Genomic DNA, 20,807 nt, shown 5'->3' on the forward strand with positions numbered 1-20,807 from the left:
TGATATCTGTAAATCACTTATTATAATTCTTAGCCCAGAATATATCATCTATAACTTGTTCTCCTGGGTGATATACAATATGAAAGTTATCCTGTGTGATATGCTATATTCAGAAACTCAACATACTCTAAATGTATACATCTAAAATAGAATGTATGATATTTCCCTAGAACTGGCACCCTCACTCAAGTCTCCGTTTTAGTTAGTGGTATCACCTCCCTCCATTTCCTCACCTGAAATCTCAGTGCATGTGGCTTTCCCTCACGTCAGTACTCCATATGGAATGCTTTTCATAGCCACCTCCTTTTCTTCAGGGCTGCTTTCCAAGCCCACTCTGACATCACCTGAATTATTCCTTTTTGTTTTTTTTCATGTCAGATAGGTAATGTGCCGATGTCGTAACAAGGTTTGAGGAAGGCACAACTCATACATGTGCGTGACAACCCATTCATCACACTTATTAACTGGAAAAAAGATCACTACTCCATTTTTTGCTTTTTCATTTTCCCACAAGGGTGCCAGGTTACCCTCCAGCTACCCAATGTTGACCTCTGAACTTGGAATTAATTTTCCAGAGAATAAAGGTGTTTAACAAAATGAACTCTTTTTTAATTTCATTTTTAAAAAATTTTAATTTCCATAGGTTTTGGGGGAACAGGTGGTAGTCGGTTACATGAGTAGGTTTTTGAGTGGTGATTTGTAACATCTTGGTGTACCCATCACCCAAGCAGTATACAATGAACCCCATTTGTAGCCTTTTATCCCTCATCCCCTTCCCACCATTTCTGCCCTCCGAGTCTTCAAAGTCCATTGTATCATTCTTATGCCTTTGCATCCTTTTAGCTTAGCTCCAACCTGTGAGTGAGAACATATGATATTTGGTTGTCCATTCCTGAGTTACTTCACTTAGAATAATAGTCTCTAATCCCATCCAGGTTGCCGTGAATGCTGTTAATTCATCCCTTTTTATGGCTGAGTAGTATTTCATTATATATATATATAATTATACATACATACATATGTGTGTGTGTGTATATATATATATATGCACACCACAACTATATAGCTACATATATATCACAGTTTCTTTATCCACTCATTGATTGATGGACATTTGGGTGATAAAATGATCTCTATGTGACATTTTAACTCAAAAGTTTTATGATTCTTATTTCTTTTAGGCGTTCACATTACTACTTTTGCCAAAAATCTTAAAGTCCAGCTTTAAAGACATTTCCTAATTTAACTACATTTTTTTGAGCAATTGTGCCTTCCCTCCCTTGGTCCTCACTGTCACCCAGCCATGCCAATGTCTTCTGCCACATGCTTGCTCCATTGTTCATACACTTTCCTCATTGTTAATTAGCTCCTTTCTCTTCTTGCTGCCCATTCTTTAGGAATCTGACAGGGGAAATTATAAGTAAGAATGAGTGTGATACACAAAGATGAGAAAATAAAATAAGGTAACATTGGGCTAGGTCAATGTGTGATAGATGAAGGTGAGAAAATAAAATAAAGTAACATTGAGCTAGGTCTTTTCCTGTGGTCTCTGAGGCTTCCTTTCTAACGAATGAGGCCTTCTTGTTCTTATGAAAGGCATTATGACTGCTGGCAGCCCTCTGTTTACATCCTTCAAGGTGTTAAACCCCATGGAGAACCCTAACTGACTCCAATTGGTTCATGAGACTTATTGTTGCTGTTGGAAGAATTGTCCAGTCCACTTTGAATGACTAGGCCTAGTCAATGTGTTTTCCAGTTGGTGGTAGGCAGTGGGTTTTGTGGCTATAACCAAAGTGAAAACAGTGTGTTACCAGAAGTGGGAAGGGCTGTTGCACTAACCAAAACAATTGATATTCACTATAGTCTCTATAGGTTCAGTTGACATAATATGTCCCCCCAGTATGTTAACATTTACATAAATATACTCATTCATTGATTCAATGACTATAATATGGTCTTGTCTACCTGAGGCAAATGTCCAGCTACTCAGGATTGCAGCAGACACAGGTGGATGTCTAGTAAATATCTACACCCCCACCCACCTTTTATAAAGCAGAGTATCTGCTAAGATGCTGCTGCTCAGACACTGCAATTCCCACCATGAGATTAGCTCCTGTAAATGGAATATTAATAGAGGTGTTCCACTCCCAAGCCAAGTTGATTAAGAAGCAGATGTGCCTTCTCTATTTTTGCTTTTCCTTTCCCTCGGTTGGAAGCAAAAGTCATGGAACCTTTAGGTGCTGGCAGCGCTACACCCTGAGTCATCATGTGGAATGTTATGTGGCAAACATTCTCACTGAATTGTTGTGTAAAGAAAAAATTATGCTTTATTATTAAGTCACCAGTGTTTGGGTATTCATCTGCTGACAGCAGCTAGTGTTAACCTAATGAAACTGGAAAAATCCACATAACGGATATCACTCAGAGAAAAGAAAAAAGTGATTGTATTAAATTGACAATAGCAATGATCTTCTTCCTCAATGCACAATAGAAACTTCCTGAAGGCAGAGACTTTCCCTGTTCTTTTCAATGTTGTATCCCAAATATCAGAACAGCTACTGGCACATAGTAGGTGCTCAGTAAATATTTGTTGATTATTGATGTAGTAGTTTTTTTAAACTGCTGCATGACAAATTACTACAATCATAGTGGCTTAAGCAACACACATTAATTATTTCACAGTTTCCGTGGGTCAGGAGTCTGAGAATGGCTGCTATAGCTTGGTCCTTTGCTCAGGATCTCACAAAGCTGTAATCAAGGTATCAGCTGCAGCTGGTGTCTCATCTGAGGCTCAATGACCTCTGCCAAACTCATGTTGGCAGTATTAATTTTCTCAGAGCAGTAGAATCTGTGGTAGCTTACTTTTTCAAAGCCTGTGGGAAAGAGAGTTCCTTACCTCTAGACCCTCTTTTCTATGGGATTTTTACTAGATGAGCTGGTTTAGGTTAGGCTCACCAAGTAAACATCTTTTTAATTAACTTACAGAAAACTGATTATGGAGCTTAATTATGTCTGAAAAGCCATTGTATTCTTGTCATAAAATGTAAGCTAATCAAAGTAGTGACTATTCTAACACCTTTTCCATGTTTTTAGAATATGGAACTTAGAAGCAAGTTCTAGGTTCTGCCCATATTTAAAGGAGGTTATTATACAAGGGTTTTACTAATTGTGAGTTATTTTAGAATTCTGCCTACCTCAAAGGACAAAATATTTTGAATATATGCTTATACTTTAAAATATGGATATAGAACGTTATTTTATTTTATTTATTTATTTTTGAGACAGAATCTTGCTCTGTTACCCAGGCTGGAGTGACATTATCTCGGCTCATTGCAAACTCTGCCTCCTGGGTTCAAGGGATTCTCCTGCCTCAGCCTCCTGAGTAGCTGGGATTACAGGCATGCAACACCACAGCTAATTTCTTGTATTTTTAGTAGAGATGGAGTTTCACCATGTTGGCCAGGCTGGTCTTGAAATCCTGACCTCAAGTTGATTCACTTGCTGTAGCCTCCGAAAGTGCTGAGATTACAGGTGTGAGCCACTGCACCCAGCCTAGAACATTATTATAAAATAGAGATGATGACTACTTGTAAGCTTGGTATAATAAAAATCCAATATTTTTAAAGGTTTAAATTTAGCAAATGATTTTAAGAAATTAGTAAAATTATGAACAAGTGATAAATATTCTACTATCTTACATTTTTATGAACCTAGAGTAAACATTATAACATATTTACATAGAAACATATTCATACTACTGTAAGAATATTCTAATAAGATACATTTTTACTAAATTATAATTAAAAATTCATGTTCAGAGATAGTCTTCTATAGATACCAGTATCCCAAGTATTTCTAATAGTAGTAGTAGTAATAATAAAAAGAATAATGGAAACAAAGTATTCTATTGATGTTTGATATTAATATAGCAGATATAGTAATTATTATATTTGCTGTGTTGCTGTTAAAACTGGAGAATCTGCCATTTAAAAATTTACTGGAACTTCATTTCTGATTTCTAGGGTGGAATTTTCTCTTCTCCTCTTTGTAGTGATCCCCCACTATACTCTGAGAATGTCTGCGTTTGTGGGCTTTTATTCAGACTTAGAGAAAAGCACCAACATTTTCTTCTTGAGAAAGTGTTAAACTCCAGAAAGTAACCCACGTGCAGACACTTGAGATGGAGATAATAAATGCTGTCCTTGGTCATTTCGTTTTGATTAAGATTGCCTTTGTTAGCATTATTGTTTCTTCATTTGTGCTTAGGGAATGTCTATGTTTGTGAGTTTTTCCATGCAAGCATGTATTCATAAAATTCTGAAAACAGAAATGAAGCTTTGTTGCCTATCTTGGTTCCTCAACAACATGGAAGCTTTCCAATGCTTAACATGCTACACTATGGGAAAAACACAGGTAATTTTGTATTTTGGGATCGTCCTGAAAGGAGCCTAGGGTGAGACCAATGCCTGTGGGTAGGGGGTGGAGTTCTCCCTAAGAAGAATTCATGATCCCCATGAAGCAAGCTGGGGAGAGGTCAATTAAGGGCAGAAACTTGATTGGAAATCAGTCAAGAGATTGGGGACTCCTGGGGGAGTCAGGAGGAAGGAAAAGCTGTTTCTTTTCTTTCTGACCTCAGGGAGTTGTCTAGACTGCAGGAGAAGATGTATACTGTACTTAGGAAGCTCTCCTTGCCTCTTTGCCAGAAGGTAAGCTGGACTCTATAAAATGGAGGAGACAAGGAATGGCAGGAAGGTTGATTTTCACCACAGTGAGGCAGGTCAAGATCTAAACATGAAAAGGTGTCAGGAGATGACTGACATGTGGCTTGGGACTTTGGATTCTAAACGCCACCACAACCAATTTCAAGTTTTCTGTGTGATACAGTTCCCGTCCCTGGTTTCTTTTAGTGAAGTCTTATTAAGCATTACACAGTGCAGTTGTGCTTTAGAGAGTTGAGGGATGAGCTTACCATTACACTTGCAGTAAAGCTTTTATAGGGGAGAACCACCCGCACCCTGAGACATACATGAAATGAAGCTCAACTCACAACTGGGGGGCATGGTCCAGCAACAGATGTGGGGTATTCCAAGTGACCGGTGAGTTCCAAAATATAACTTGAGAGCATGTAACAAATGGTATCAGGATTCCCAGAGGTACTGGGATAAGGAAACCTCATAAAAGAGTGCCTGTACAAAAGTACATTTGTAACAAAAAAAGTAAAAAGGAAGTGCTACTTTATTTCAAAGTCTTCTGAGGCCTGGAGCATATGCATTAAAACAGTTTTCCTTTGTTCAGCTTTTCTTGTTCTTTATCCAGTTCCTGACAAAGCAAATGTGTTAAATTTCCTACCTGTAGATAGAAACATTTACAGTTTTATCTTTCCAGTAAAGGCCTTGATTACACTTGAGTAAAAGGCAATAGAACAAGAGGAAGAACAGTGATGTTACAGCCTACAAAGAATAATAATCACTTAAAATTGGAAATACTTATTTTTATAAATTAATTTCTCAACATATGTTAATACATTATGTGTGTTAATTTAATGTATGAAACAAATCCAGCTGTACTTACGAATACCTATCAGAATCCTAAACAGTTTGAAAATACCTAATATAGTAAAACTATCACAATATCAACTAAAAATTTCTATTTAATTAAAAATTATTATGAAGATACACATATGTTCACAAGCATAAATTTATTTGATTTGGGATTGTGTACATCTACCTTAGATTGAGATAACTTTTGAAAATATTTAATATGAGAAAAGTAATCTAAATAGCAGGCAGAAGAGGTTTATTTCATACCATCCATTCCTTTCTTCCTTCCCTAAAAGATTCTTTGATATCTCCTCCAAGAAAAAAATCAGAAGGAACCTAGAAAAACTTGTCATGCAGTTTAAAGAATGGCTGTGAGGCCAGCCAAAACAAAGAGTGGAGAAGAAAATGCTTGAATGTAGGGATGTAATGAAAATGATCTGGCTGGTCATAGAAATTGCAGGAGGGATTCTCTCATGAGATGGGAGGTGAAGGATTTCATTTCTAAGCTTCTTTTCAGCACTTAAGATTCTATGAATTTGACACTCTTGTCCACCATTACTTGCTGAATTACACTGGAGTAGGTTTGTTTGTTTAGTTATTAATGTGACTGCCATCTTTGCTTAGCACCCTTCATTCCTTGTGCATTTTTAAACCTTTCTTTTACTTGACCAAACGCAAATACATGTACTTAGATTCTGCCTACACATCAGTAACATTCAAAAGAAAATAAATACTTAATCATGCAGGTGCTTTATCCAACATGACACTAAACATTTGCAAAAAGGTGGGATTCCAAACATTCATATTTTAGGGGACACTGAGTTGTAGTTATACTGAATATGTGAAAGCACATGGCAGCCCTGTGATTCATTTAATCTTTGAGGATATGAATAACAACAACAAAGAAGTCGGTAATCTGGGCTGCCAACTTCTTGTTTAGTTTTTACTTTCTATGGCTTACAAAAATATTTCTTTTATTTCATTTGACCTCATCATAGAAGGATAAAATTGGTATTAATAATCTCATTTTATAGACAGGAGAATTGAGGCTTAGGTGATTAAAGCAGCTAGCCCAAGGTGACCTAAGTAGTTAATGATGAAGGAGAATTGGTTAATGAGGAAGCAGAGACTTGAATTCAAGTCTTCTGACTTCAGAATTTATTTTCCTTTAGCATCAGATACTGGCTTTACTTTTCTGGAAAATAGGTTTTAGAGTTTATACCTTAATTATTTTATTTTATATTTTATTTTATTATTTTATTTTATTTTATTTTATCTTGAGATGTAGTCTCACTCTGTTGCCAAGCTGGAGTTCAGTGGCACGATCTCGGCTCACTGCAACCTCTGACCACCTGGTTCAAGCGATTCTCCTGCCTCAGCCTCCTGAGTAGCTGGGATTACAGGCACGTGGCACAACATCCAGCTAATTTTTGTATTTTTAGTAGAGACGGGGTTTCACCATGTTGACCAGCATGGTCTCTATCTCCTGACCTCGTGATCCGCCCACCTTGGCCTTCTAAAGTGCTGGGATTACAGGCGTGAGCCACTGAGCCCAGCCTATGCCTTAATGTTTTTACACCTCATTGGAAACGGTTCGAATCAGAATTATCAAATGCAAGGAAAACAGTTATGGTATAACTAGAATATAGCAGAATATAATATATGATTGCTTAGTTTTATATTATTTCTGTAGCTTTAAATAAAGGAAAAATGCTTAATGGTGTCCTTTTCTGATTAAAAAAAAAGTTTTCTGTTTCCTTCTCTGAATCAATTTACCATGCTTTCAGTATCACAACAGTTTTCAGTTGAGCTTTTATTTGTAAAGGTAGAAGCTTCTTGAGACAATTTCTTTTTGTGGTCGATAAAGCATTTTCCCCTCCTCCTCAACAGACTACCACTGGACCTGACAGTGGTAAAAACTGTCTCCCTGTGCCAGAGAGTCCTCTGTAGCTTCTATGAAGAGGCAAGGTGCCTTTTGGCAGAGACGAAGTATATGTCATCTTCCTCCCCATCTTTTGTTAGGCTAAATTTGAGGGACTAGTATATAGATGTTTTCCAAAATATTGATTAATATGGTTTTCTATGTTAAAAAATAAATTGAATCAGTTGTTTAGCATCAAGTGTACAAAAGAAATTATGTTAATTTTTTTCCCCACATGTCAATTGGCTGTCATCGTAAATATGTCGGCACCGTATAGACATTAACATCGTCCACATGATGCCAAAGTGATGTGTTGACAAAAGGAAAATGCAAAAAAACTACTTATATAATGTTTTATGGGTACAACTGTATTTTTCCTGATGTTATGTATTTTTTTCTAAAGCAGTATAATTATATGATGTTTTATAATTTCTTATGGATATAAAATTTGGGATATTTTTCTTGATTTTAGAAGGAGTCAGAATTATTAAGAGTCTATTTACTCATTTAGGTAGCTAATCTAAAAATTGACTTCATATTAAAGACTGACTTAAAATACAAATTTTCTATAAAATTATGCTGGCCATAGTAAATTAAATAAAAATTAAGACAATAAGTAAAATATACATATATAAAACATCTATGATCATAGAATGATAGAATGAATTAACAGTAGAATTTTGGCTCAGACTATTTTTATTCATGAATAAAATAAGAAATATAGTTAAATAATAGGGAAAACAATATAATTAGATATTTCTTTAGGAGTCACTAGAATATATAAACACAAAGATGAATCACTTAGCATATACTTAGTGCAGTTATAGGGGCTGTGAGGGACACCCTGCTTTGGTTGAGGAAAATGTAATATTAATTAAAGAATGTTGAAAATATACAACAGAATTCAAGTGCTAAAATACATTCTATAATTGCTTTAGGGGTACCAAGGAATAAAAGATTGATGAAGGCTGTGTTAAAGAAGTGGTGTTCCAGCTGAGCCTGAAAGCGAAGGTCAAGTTTGAATTGATAGAGGTGAGAAAGGAAGACATTCCAGATGAGAAGAGCAACATGAGGAAAATCCTAAGGGTGAAAGTAAGCAGGGTGAGCATTTCCACATGGTATGTGAAAATATAATACTGAGTGCCTTTATTTTAGACATGGTTCTAGAAAATATCTTGAATTTTCCATCTCCTTTCTGATTTTGCAGACCTTGGCTTTATTGAAGTGTTGGAACAGTACTAGTAATAATGTTTATTAGACAATAATGCAAAGAAGAATGATATCTCAGTAATCCCCCAGTCATATTATTTGTGTAATCTGCACTTACAGTCCTCACTGGCAACATATATTAATAAACAACCAGCCTTAAATGCTGTTCTCCAAATCCATTACTTAAATAGTGCTTTACAAGTAATATGTTGAAGAGACTATCGTCTTGAGATTCAAAATAATGATGTAATTCAGCTAGATTTTGAGGCAGAGGTGGAGAAAGAAGGGCTGTGCAAAATAGCATGATGAACGCTGGTCTTCCTATTGGGCACTTTTAAGCTTTTCTCTAGGTTTCTTGAGACAAAGCCTTTTTTTTTTTTACAACTAATGGGCAACTCCAAACCCCTGTATATTTATGAAACAACTAATGAGCAACCCCAAACCCCTATATGTTAATGCTGTATGTGTGGGTATGACAAGAGACATTTTATCTGCATGCTGATAAAATGATATGGTTAGGCTTTGCAGCCCCCACCTAAATCTCATCTTGAATTGTAATCCCCAGGTGTTGAGGGAGAGACTTGGTGGGAAATGATAGGATCATGGCGGCAGCTTTCCCGTTACTGTTCTCATGATAGTGAGTTCTCACGAGATCTGATGGTTTTATAAGCATCTGGCATTCCCCCTGCTTGCACGTCTCTCTTGCCTGCTGCCATGTTAATACGTACCTGCTTCCCTTTCCGCCGTGACTGTAAGTTTCGTGAGGCCTCCCCAGCTATGTGGAACTGTGAGTCAATTGTATCCCTTTCCTTTATAAATTACCCAGCCTCGGGCAGTTCTTTATAGCAGTGTGAAAACAAATACATAACATTACAGGCATTCAGAGCTTTATAATCAAAGGAAAAAAGTAGGGAAGAAGTAGAAATAACTAAATAGAGAATGATTTATCAGGAGAATAGAGTGAGATCTGCTGGAAAATTCCTTCAAAAACAGGACAATAGGTGAGAATATTTTTTGGTAGTTCACAAAGCAACCTTTCACTTTTAATAGTTATATGTTGAATATACATTAGTATACTACAAAGTGAGTGGTGTGTGTGTGTGTGTGTGTAATAAGCACAAGAAAACCACAAAATAGTGTAGTTTTTACAATGTGGTTCCCAAACAGTAACAGTATCACCTGGAAGCTTAGAAATGCAAATCGTCAAGCACCACCGCAGATAGACCGAATCAGAAACTTTGCAGGTGAAGCCCAGCAATCCTTCCAGGTGATTCTAATGTGTACTAAAGTTTGAGAACCACTAATTTGATGAATATATAATTGCTTAGGGTAAGGCTAAATTTAAAATCTATTTAAATTTAATTTAAAAATAAATTTTGGTATATGTCGTAGTTTAAAAAGATAAATATAATGAAAGTAGTATTTGAGTTACTGAAGTTAAAAATAGTGCTCTCCTTTGTAGTACCGTAAAAACTGGCTTGGCAGAAATTACAGTGAAGAACAAATAAGAAAATGACGAAAAATAATGAAAGAAAGAAGGAAGGAAATAGGGTATAATGTCAACTAACATGTATCAGTAAGAAGCATGTGGGAGATCCTTTATCAAAATATTCAGTAAGTCGTTTGTTGGGACTATCTTGTCTAATGTTGAATATCTGAACCTCATTATTACAAATAGTCCAGTTAAAGATAGCAGGGCAGAAAAATCCTTGACTTTATGTCCCAAGCACAGAAGCACTTCCCAGATGTCCTGAATTAATGGACATTTTGTTTGTTAAAACACCAAATGTCTAAAAGCAAATTAGAGTCATTTGGGTAAAAAAAATAAAAACTCCATCCTTAATTTTCTTTCTATTTGGCAGTAATCCAGTTTGAATTTTTCTCGTGCCACTATCTATAATCAAGGAATTTGTGTAAACTTCAGGGGATTATATTATCTTTCACAGAGAATGCCCAAGATAGGTTATTTCAGCCTCCAGTGTGAAGCAAATGTGAAATTCTGAGTTTTTTTCTAGACTTAGATTTAATAATCTAATACCTGAATTGATTTTATCATGCAAGTGCCTATTGGTAAATTTAATAAATCATAATCTTTAATGATGTAATTTCTGGACATAGAGCATATTAACTCTAAAGAAATAAATGTCTATCAGGCATTGAAAAAGAATCTTAGTTTAGGCTTTGTCTCTAGTTTATACTAGTTCTGGATTTAATTATATATTTTAAATATTCAGCATCTACTTTAAATTCCAGTAGCTAATCATATTATTCAGTGGCTATAAAATCCACTTTTGTTGGATCTTTATTATTCAAGTATTCTACTACATGCAATAAGAAATAAACAATATACATACTAGAAATATCAGAAGAGAGTAGCAAGCATTAGCAATCCTTCACTTGGGAAGAGGCAAGAGTTCAGAAAGAGACTTTATGTCATGAGTAGGGCTTGAGAAAAGCTGAAGGTGGAGCAGGAACATCAAGTCACCAAATAAAACCTTCAGTACTCCACATGTCACACTAAGCACAAGGAAACTGTGGTCCATCATTGGAGAAATTTGAGGTTGGTAGTGCACTGAAATAACTACAGCAACTACAAAACTCTCATCCATTTCAATTATTGGTGAGACTGACTCAACTACTAACACTAACAGTCTTAGATAAGAAAAGATATATCAATTTCAGGGTACAAATAATAGTATCTCAGTCTTTACTGTTTCTTGACACACAATGTTTGATGTTTATTCATATCTACTTGCATTCCTGTTTTTGTTTTTTCCTGGTGTTTATGTCAGACAAAAAAAAAAATGACCCATTGGCAAGAAAACAAAGTAGTCAGTAGAAATGGAAATAGAGATATCCCAGACGTTGAAAATTTTCAGCAGTCTTTGAAATAACTATGATTAATATTTTTAAAATCCAGCAAAAATGTAGACAAAATATTAACAGAATTTCAGTAGAAGGCTGGGAAGTATAAAAAAGTAGTAAATTGAAAATGCTTAACAGAAACAATTCCTTTGATGCACTTATCTGTAAACTAGACAGAGAAGAGGAAAGAATCAATGAACTTGAAGATAAGTCATTTGAAATAATTCAACTCGAAACGCAAGTAGGAAAAAGGAGAAGAAAACAGAATTAAATATCCAGGAATGTGGGACACTATCAAACTCTACAAAACACCTAGACTTGGCATCCCAGAATGAGAACAGGGAATAGTGAGAACCCAACAATTCATGTAGAGTTACAGGCCAAGAATTCACCAAAATTTACTGAAGTCAACAAGCAACAGTTCCAAAAATCTCAAAGAACCCCTAGCAGGCTAAATATACCTAGGCACATCATAATCAAACTGCTTAGAAACAAAAATAAAGAAAAAAATCTTGAAAATACCCAAAGAAAAAAGAAAAATATAGAGAAGAACAAAGTTAATAATGGCAGTAGACTTTTCATCAGAAAGCTAGTAAGAAAAACAAGAAAAGAGAAAAACAATGAAGTGACATGTCAACTAGGTAAAGAAATGAAACAAAACAGCTTGTCAACCAATAATTCTATACCCAACTAAGTCCCTTTTAAAAATAAGTAAAAAATATGTATCTTTTCACATTAAAAACAAAATAGAGAATTTATCACCAGCTTACCTGCACCACAAGCTATGTTATTTAAGTCTTATAGACAGAAATATTATGAGGTCAATTGGAAATCTGTGTCTTCGGAAAGGAATGGATATGCCCCAGAAATGGTAAAAATGTAGATAAATATATAAAAGATTATTTTCCCTTACTTTTGACCTTTTTAAAAGATAAATGACACTTTATAACAAAAAGAATAGTAAAATATTGTGAGGTTAATAACCTATGTAAAAGCAAAATATATGACAGTAGTACAAATAATAGGAAGGAAGAAATAGAAGTATACTGTTGTAAGGGTCTTGTGTTGTGTAAAAAGTGGTATGCTATTATGTGAAGGTAAGCTATGATAAGTTAACAAAGCATATTGTAAAATGCAGAGCAACAATTGAAAAAAATAAAGATATGTAGCTAATAAGCTGATAGTGGAGATAAAATGAAATTATTAAAGTGCTCAATTCAAAATATGGCAGAAAAAGAGCAAGAATGAAACGAAGAACAGATGGAATACTAGATAAGAAATGGCAAGATTTAATCCCAACCATATTATGGATTTAAGCCCAACCCTATCAAAAAGTATATTTGATATAAATGGTCTAAATACTACAATTTACATGTAGAAATGGCCAAATTGGATTAAAAAAGGCTCAAATATATACTATTTATAAGAAAATTATTTTAATATAATGAAATAGGCCAAAAGTAAAAGGATGGAAAATATATACCATGAAACACTAATCCAAAGAAAAATGGATATTAACAGAGATAAAGAAAGAAATTGCATGGTGAAAAAAGGTCCATTAATCGGGAAAGCATAACAATTCTAACAATCCTAAAGGTAAAATTTGAATCACCTAATAATGGTACTTCAAAATACATAGAGCAGAAAAATGATAGAACTGCAAGGACAAATGGACAAATGCACAATTATAGTTTGAGATTTTCAACACTCTTCTCTCAATAATAGAATAAATAGGCAAAAAATATTTAAATCTACAGTTAATATTGTACTTTTACTTAATAGTAAAAACCTATATGACCATATCTAGTCAACATTGTTAGAGGTCATAGTCACTTCAGTAAGTCAAGAGAATGCATACTGATTGTATAGAAATACTGTGAGCTCTTCACTTACTGATGATATGATTGTTAATATAAAAAAACCCAAATGGAAATTTATAAAAACCTAACACTAATAAGTGTAAGCTACCAAGGCCATAAAATTTAAAGTTAATATTTTAATACTCAATTGATTTATTTATATACTAGTGATAAATAATTTAAAATGGAAATTTAAAAAGAATACTTTATCCAACAGCATCAAAAAATATGAAATTCTTCTCATCACTTCAATGAAATATATGCAAGAGATGCGCTTTGAAAATTATTAAACATTTCTGAAATTAATATCTAAAGTAACAGAACTATATAATGTATTTATTGATTGACTCAATATTGTTAAAATATTACTTCCCAGATTGATCTGCAGATCTAATGCATTTTCATTCAAATTCAAATCAGGACTACTTTGGGGAATTGACAAGTTTATTCTTAAATTCGTATGAAAACATCAAGAATTTAGAATAGCCTATACAATTTAGAAAAAGAGAAAAAATATCTGGGCACTTACACTGCCTGAGTTATCAGTGAGTTAGCAGTTAGCTTTACTTGGTACAAATCTACGTTAATAAAGACAATGTGGTATTGACATAAGAACAATCATATAGATCAATGGAACAGAATAGACTACAGAAATAGACTCACATGTGTTAATTACGTTCAAATTAACTTGATAAAATAATTCAATGGGAAAAGAATAGTCTATTCAACAAACAGTGTTGGCATAATTTGATATCTATATAAAATATAAACTTTCACAATTAAAAAAATTAACGTTATGAATGATAGATCTAAACATAAGAACCAAAGCTGTAAAACTTCTAGGGGAAGACAAGAGAAGCTCTTTGTGACTCTGCTAGCCAGTGATTTCTTGGTATCAAGGACCATTTGTCACATCTTTGTAGGATAGAACCCTGTAGAGTGACTGATACATAGTAATATTGAAGAGAAACATACTCAGTATATAAACACATTTTCAGAAAGTTTTGAAAGCTGATTCGAGTAGTATGAACCCTCAATTATGCTGGCCTCTTGCCTAGAACCTTCATAAACTTTTGCATGTTGGAAGCATAGGCCCCTAATTTGATTTTGGAAATTCAGAATTTCTATATTCATTTGACAATTGGGACACTCTCTAACAAAATATTACTCTATTTGAATGACATGTATTTCTATGGCTTCTTGAGCTCTCCAAATTTCCAGGAATGTTTTTCTAAGTCATCCTTGACTTCATAATGGAAAATACTGGCATATCACCTAGGTCATGTTTTGGATGTGGACATGGACTTGTGTATGAGAGTCATTAGGTGGGTTCCAGGCCTTCTGTGGGAATCATGTGATTTACAGATCCTGCTCTTGCTCCTTTTTCTTTCTTTTATTTCTCCCATTCATTTACTTGCTTCTACCTTGTTTTGATCACCTTCCTATTTTATAAGGATAAGAAGAAAGACAAGGTGTGAAATATGAGAAGGGAAATGAAAGAGAAGAGAATAATTAAATGCAAGATAATAAAACATGTAGATACATAGAATTCTGGAAACAGAATGATAAATCTTTCAAGGAAGAGCGAAATCCAAATAAAATTGTTAAAAGCTCCATCTGTGAACATACAAGCTAGCCAGAGGGTGGGGTTGAAGTTGGAAGTATTTGGGTTTTTAAAGTCTTCCTATCCATGAAATAATGTACAAAGTAAACTAAAATATTTTATTAGACATTGTTAAATGTCATTGAAAGTCATTTTCTAGGAAAATGTTTTTTCCTCCAAACAACTTTGTAGGTAATAAAATTTCAATCTAAAATCTAGAAAAGACTTCACAAGTTCTAAAGATTTTCATAGAACCTCAGCCATCTTTAGTTCTCCCTATTGAGGATGTTGCACATTTTTGGAATTGATTCAGAGAACAGTTAAGCACCATCTGTGTGCCATTTACAGTAGGAAAAAAAGTATCTTTAAACTATTTATATTCTGAGACTTTTTTATTCTTGTTGGACAAAGTAGAATCAGTTCTGGTTTCAGGAAGCAACTTGGCATAACTCAACTTAAAAGAATGAAAAACTGATATAAAAGCCTTGCTGAAGATGATATCATAATAAACACATGTGCTTATTATAAGAAATTAATGCATAAAATTGCAGGTTATCTGGCAAAGTTGTAGGAATCTTATTAATAGGCTTGGAGTGATCATTAACCTATGGGTGATCAACAGAAACTAATTCATAGGCTTCTTCTATATGACATGAAATACTTGTTTTCAAATGGTTATAATGATTCAAAGACATGACATGTCAGGCAGTAATCACATAATCACATAATCCATTAAGCAAAATAGTTCAAAGTTGGCATACAGTCTCAACTATAAATTATAGTTATTCAAATATTTTATAGTTACATTTTAATGTGAGAGGTACTTTTTAAAATTAAAAATATTAGAAGCAACTTACTTTTTTTTTTCCTTTTTTTTTGAGAAAGAGTCTCACTCTGTTGTCCAGGCTGGAGTGCAGTGGCACGATCTCAACTTACTGCAACCTCCACCTCCCGGGTTAAGCGAGTCTCCTGACTCAGCCTCCCGAGTAGCTGGGATTACAGGCTCCCGCTACCATGCCTGGCTAATTTTTGTATTCTTAGTAGAGACAGGGTTTCGCCATGTTGGACAGGCTGGTCTCGAACTCCTGACCTCAGGTGATCCGCCCTCCTTGGCCTCCCAGAGTGCTGGGATTACAGGCATGAGCCACTGCGCCCGGCCTAGAAACAACTTACTTTTTAAATAAGACACAAACTATGATAACTATACACAGACATAGATGGACTGTTTAATCAAGAAACGTGTATAAAAAGAAAATATGATATATTTAATATCTATAACATTATTCAGTAGTAAATAGAAATATAGCAATTCAATTACTTGTTTCAATTATTTTTATTTATACACAGCTCATGTAAAACCTAAAATTTTCCCTTTCAGTTTTCTAGTTCTCCAGTGACTTGCATTTAATGGATGGCTTGCATTTCATGAATGGATACATAAGTGGCTATATTTTTTCTGTTTTAGCATTTATTTATCCTCACTATTAGATTACCGTCATCCTTGACAATTCAAGAATATATGCAGTGCATAATACCATACACTTTCATTGAATCCCAGAGCCTTGTCAATGGTTAGGATTCTATAACACAAACACTGTGTCTGCCACTTTGTGCTGAGTGTTGGATGCACAATCTAAACCTTAGAAGAAGCTCAAGCTTTTTTCATTCCTTGAAGCAATGTGCTGACTGGGTCATGGCTAAGGAGACCTAGGATCTAGACCCAGACCTAGTTCTGGAGTTGCATCTTTACGTGGTAAGAACAAGAAGAAGCCTTTGTCTCCATATGAAATGGAATTTTGGTACTCTTAACTCCTTGATTTTATTTTTATATTTGGAGTATTTTATCTTTAATATATCTGATGTGGCATAATGGGCTTTAGTAAAAAACAGAAAAAAAAACCAAGGGGAAGAAGAAATTGTCCTGGGCAGGGTACATTTTTCTTGTTTGGAAAAAATATGTCCTTATATATCATATAAAGTCCTGCCTACTTTCTAATGGCCAAGTATTCCATATATAAGTTTGCAATACAATGTATTAATAGTAGTGATAAATATATGCCATTTTCTGAGACTTCTCCTTTGTACCCATCTGTTCAGGACCTAGTTTGTGTGACTGGTCAAGTATTCAGGTTGTCAGGACTTTGAATCTTACTCTACCTTGAAGACATATCTGATCCTGAGATTTCTTTTGGTCTCCTCATATGGTTCCTTTCACTAGGACTGCAAATTCCTTGAACACTTTCATGTTTCTTGTAGGTTATGTGTAGTAGGTGCTAGAACACTTAAGACAGCAGAAACTGATCCCAAATCTGTGCATTATGTGTCTAAGATAATGACTGACTTCGTGGTCATCTTTATCATATCAATAAATCCAATTTCACCAGTTGTGTTAAAGTGAAGATACAACATTAAGAAAAAAAAGAAGAGGATCTTAAATCCTGTTATCTCAATGCTTTAAAGTAGACTTGAGAGCAAGCAAAGGTTAGGTAAAAGGAAGAGAATAGAGAAGGGAAGGGAAAGACAGGCATTTAAGAGCAGTCCTGAGATATCTTAAATGTAATAAAAATGATTTTCCTTAATGGTATTCTTAGGATATAATATTTTTCTGGAGCAGGGAGAAATACCTGTACCTTTTCTTTCTTCTCATCTAATAGAAATCCTACTCTATGATTGTAGTTTCCTCCAGTTAGAAATTCTTCACTCGTTCTTATTGATTTTTTTTTAATTCTTAAAGATCATAATCTAGGGCTGATATGATACATTCAAACAAATTTTCCCTTATCTTCCTTTGGACATTTAAAGTATTTGTTTATAATTATTATTAATTATAAAATTGTTTTGTATTCTCATGGTTCATGTTCATGAATTAATCTATATTCTTTTTTACAGTTTGGAAATGATCTTATTTATATTCCCAACTTGCTTAGTGTCTAGGACTAGTAAGTGCTCAATAAAGTCTGATTACTGGATTTATGAATAAATGGAGAAATGAATGACTGAATGAATCTCAACAGATACTTTGGTGTAAATAAGTTCATATCAAAGTGTAAATGACACTTGATCACTTTGTGTTATGTCTTGAAAGTTGTAGTTTGGGAGGGTAGATAGAAAACAAGCCATTGGAGTATCTGAAGATGAAAGAGGATGAATCTAAGCATAAAAACATACCCTAAAAGGGAGTCTTTAAGCAAATGTATAGGAAGCTGCTGAAGATGGCATATGTTAATCCTTGCTTTAGAGTCAAGAACTGATTCTTATTTATCTTATTATTTCCAGTATTTAACACAGTGCCTTGCATAGATAATTAAAGAATGTTTGTTGATTAATTACAGCTGATACGTATTGAGTATATGCCCAAATCTGTGCCAAGTGCTTTATACAGTCTCTGCTTTATACCTTACATTGATAATATAAGGTTTTATTATGAATATTGATATTATTAATATTCATAATAAAATAATATTGTATTTATTTTATGAATGTGGAAACAGAGACTTAGAGAGTTTATAATATTATTAATATTCATAATAAAATGACATCATTGTCTTTATTTTATGAATGAGGAATCAGAGGCTTAGAAAATTTTGGAAATTATGCTGAGGCCACACAGCAAGTTTTGAGACCAAAATTTAAATCCAGAGGTCTTATCTATCCTAAGAATCTAAACTCATAACTTTGAGGATTTCATAATGTGTCTTTCAGTTTATCTTTATTTAAGTAAGTAAAATCTCCAAATATAAAACAGTACTTAGATCCTACAGAGTCATATTATATTATCCTAGTCTATAAGTGGGCAATAGGTGATGAAAACATGCTTAAATGTGTTAGAGAAGACATGCTTAAATGTTTTAGAGAAATCAGAAGTCATTCATTAGGACAGAAAGCACATTTTGTTCAATTACAGTCATGCTATTCTATCTACATAACCTGTTTATCTCAGGAGGATGAAGATTTAGGACACATTGGAAATTTGCTTTTTAAATGGCTTCTGAGAGCTTTCTATATCAAATACAAATATATATGTATGTCCATTCTCTATAGCAATTCTCTAAGTGTTGTCCAGAGACAGAGAGGGTCCCTGAAATTATTTATTTAAATCCAAAGTAAAAATAGTAATATTGGAATGCCAAGAGAATTCCAATGGGGAAATTTTTTTTTAACAAATGGTGCTGGGACAACTGGATATTCACATGCTAAATAAGGAAAGTATACCTCTACCTCATGCTATATACAAAGTTAATGCAAAATGGATTAAATACCTAAATTTATTTATTTTAGCTGAAAGCTAAAACTCTATACTTCTTAGATAAAGCCTGGTATAAATTTTTATAACCTGTAATTAGGTAATGGTTTTTTAGATATGACACTAAAGTGATAAAAAATAAATAGGTAAGTTCGACATCATCATAGTTAAAACCTTCTGGGCTTCAAAAGACATCATAAAGAAAGTGAAAAGATAATCCACGGTATGGGAGAAAATTTTTTACAAGTCTTATATCTGAAAGGGGACTTGTATCTAGAATATACAGTTGACCCTTGAACAACACAGATTTAAACTGTGCGGGCCTACTTATGTGTGGATTTTTTCAATAAACGTTACACTGAGTGTGCCTGCCTCCTCTGCCACTCCTGAAACAGCCAGACCAACCCATCCTTTTCCCCCTCCTCAGCCTACTCAATGTGAAGATGACAAGGATGAAGACCTGTATGATAATCCACTTTCACCTAATGAATAGTAAGTATATTTTATTTTTCTTATTTTTAAATATTTTTGCTTCTCTAGTTTATATTAAGCTGTATATATACAATATATAATACATTTAACATACAAAATGTGTGTTAACTGTTTATGTAATTAGTAAGGCCTCCAGTCAATAATAGGCTATTAGTAGTTAAGTTTTTGAAGAGTTAAAAGCTATATGAGAATTTTTGACTGTGCAGGGAGTCGGCACCACAACCTCTGTTCTTCAGGGGTCAACTATATAAAGAACTAATAAAACTCAATAATAAAATTATAAATAATGCATTTAACAAATGGGCAAATGATCCGAATAGATAGTTCTCCAAAGATACACAAATAACCAGTAAGTACATAAAAAGATGTTCATCATTAAACATCAGGAAAATACAAGTCAAAATCACAATGAGTTGTAATTTCACATCTACTAGGATAGCTATGATTAAAAAAAACCAATAATAACAAGTGTTGTCAAAGTTGTGGAGAAGTCAGTACTTTCATACACTGCTCGTTGGAATGTAAAATGGTGTCACTGCTGTGGAAAATAGTGTGGTAACTTCTAAAGTAGTTATATGACCCAGAAATGCCACTCTTAGGTATGTGCCCAAGAGAAAAACATATGTCCACACAAAATTTATGTAAGAATGTTTATATTAACATTATTTATGGAAAGAAAATGTGGAAACAGTCCAGATGTCCTTCAAATGATGAATAGGTAAATAAAATATGGCATAGCCATACAATGGAATATGAGTCATCAAAAGAAATGAATGACTGATATATGCCACGCCTGGCCAACATAGCTGTTTTTCAAGAAAACGCATTATTCAAACTGACAAGGGAGTGGTTTATTATTGTAGAGTATGGGTGAATAAAAGCTATATCAACAATGAGCTACATACAAAATTGGTATGCATATGTTGGGCAAAGTCTGTGGTTGAATTCTACACTGGTGTCAATGAGGTTGGGCAAAAAACAACTAGTAGTAAAAGAAGAACTATGTAGAATGTAAATTTAAAAACAATCAGATATTACAGTGGGTTGGGAGACATTCACAATTTGATGATCTGAA

General features: G+C 34.0%; 1 non-coding gene across 1 annotated transcript; it reads right to left on the reverse strand.

Annotated features, from left to right (window-relative positions):
- Positions 1–372: 372 nt before the first annotated feature.
- Positions 373–477, reverse strand: LOC112134825 (small nucleolar RNA U13). Its single transcript, XR_002916175.1, has one exon. It is a non-coding gene; the product is annotated as a small nucleolar RNA U13 (small nucleolar RNA).
- Between the last annotated feature and the right edge of the window lie 20,330 nt (positions 478–20,807).

Source organism: Pongo abelii, chromosome 7 (assembly GCF_028885655.2).
Source record: "Pongo abelii isolate AG06213 chromosome 7, NHGRI_mPonAbe1-v2.0_pri, whole genome shotgun sequence".
Lineage (NCBI taxonomy): Eukaryota > Metazoa > Chordata > Mammalia > Primates > Hominidae > Pongo > Pongo abelii.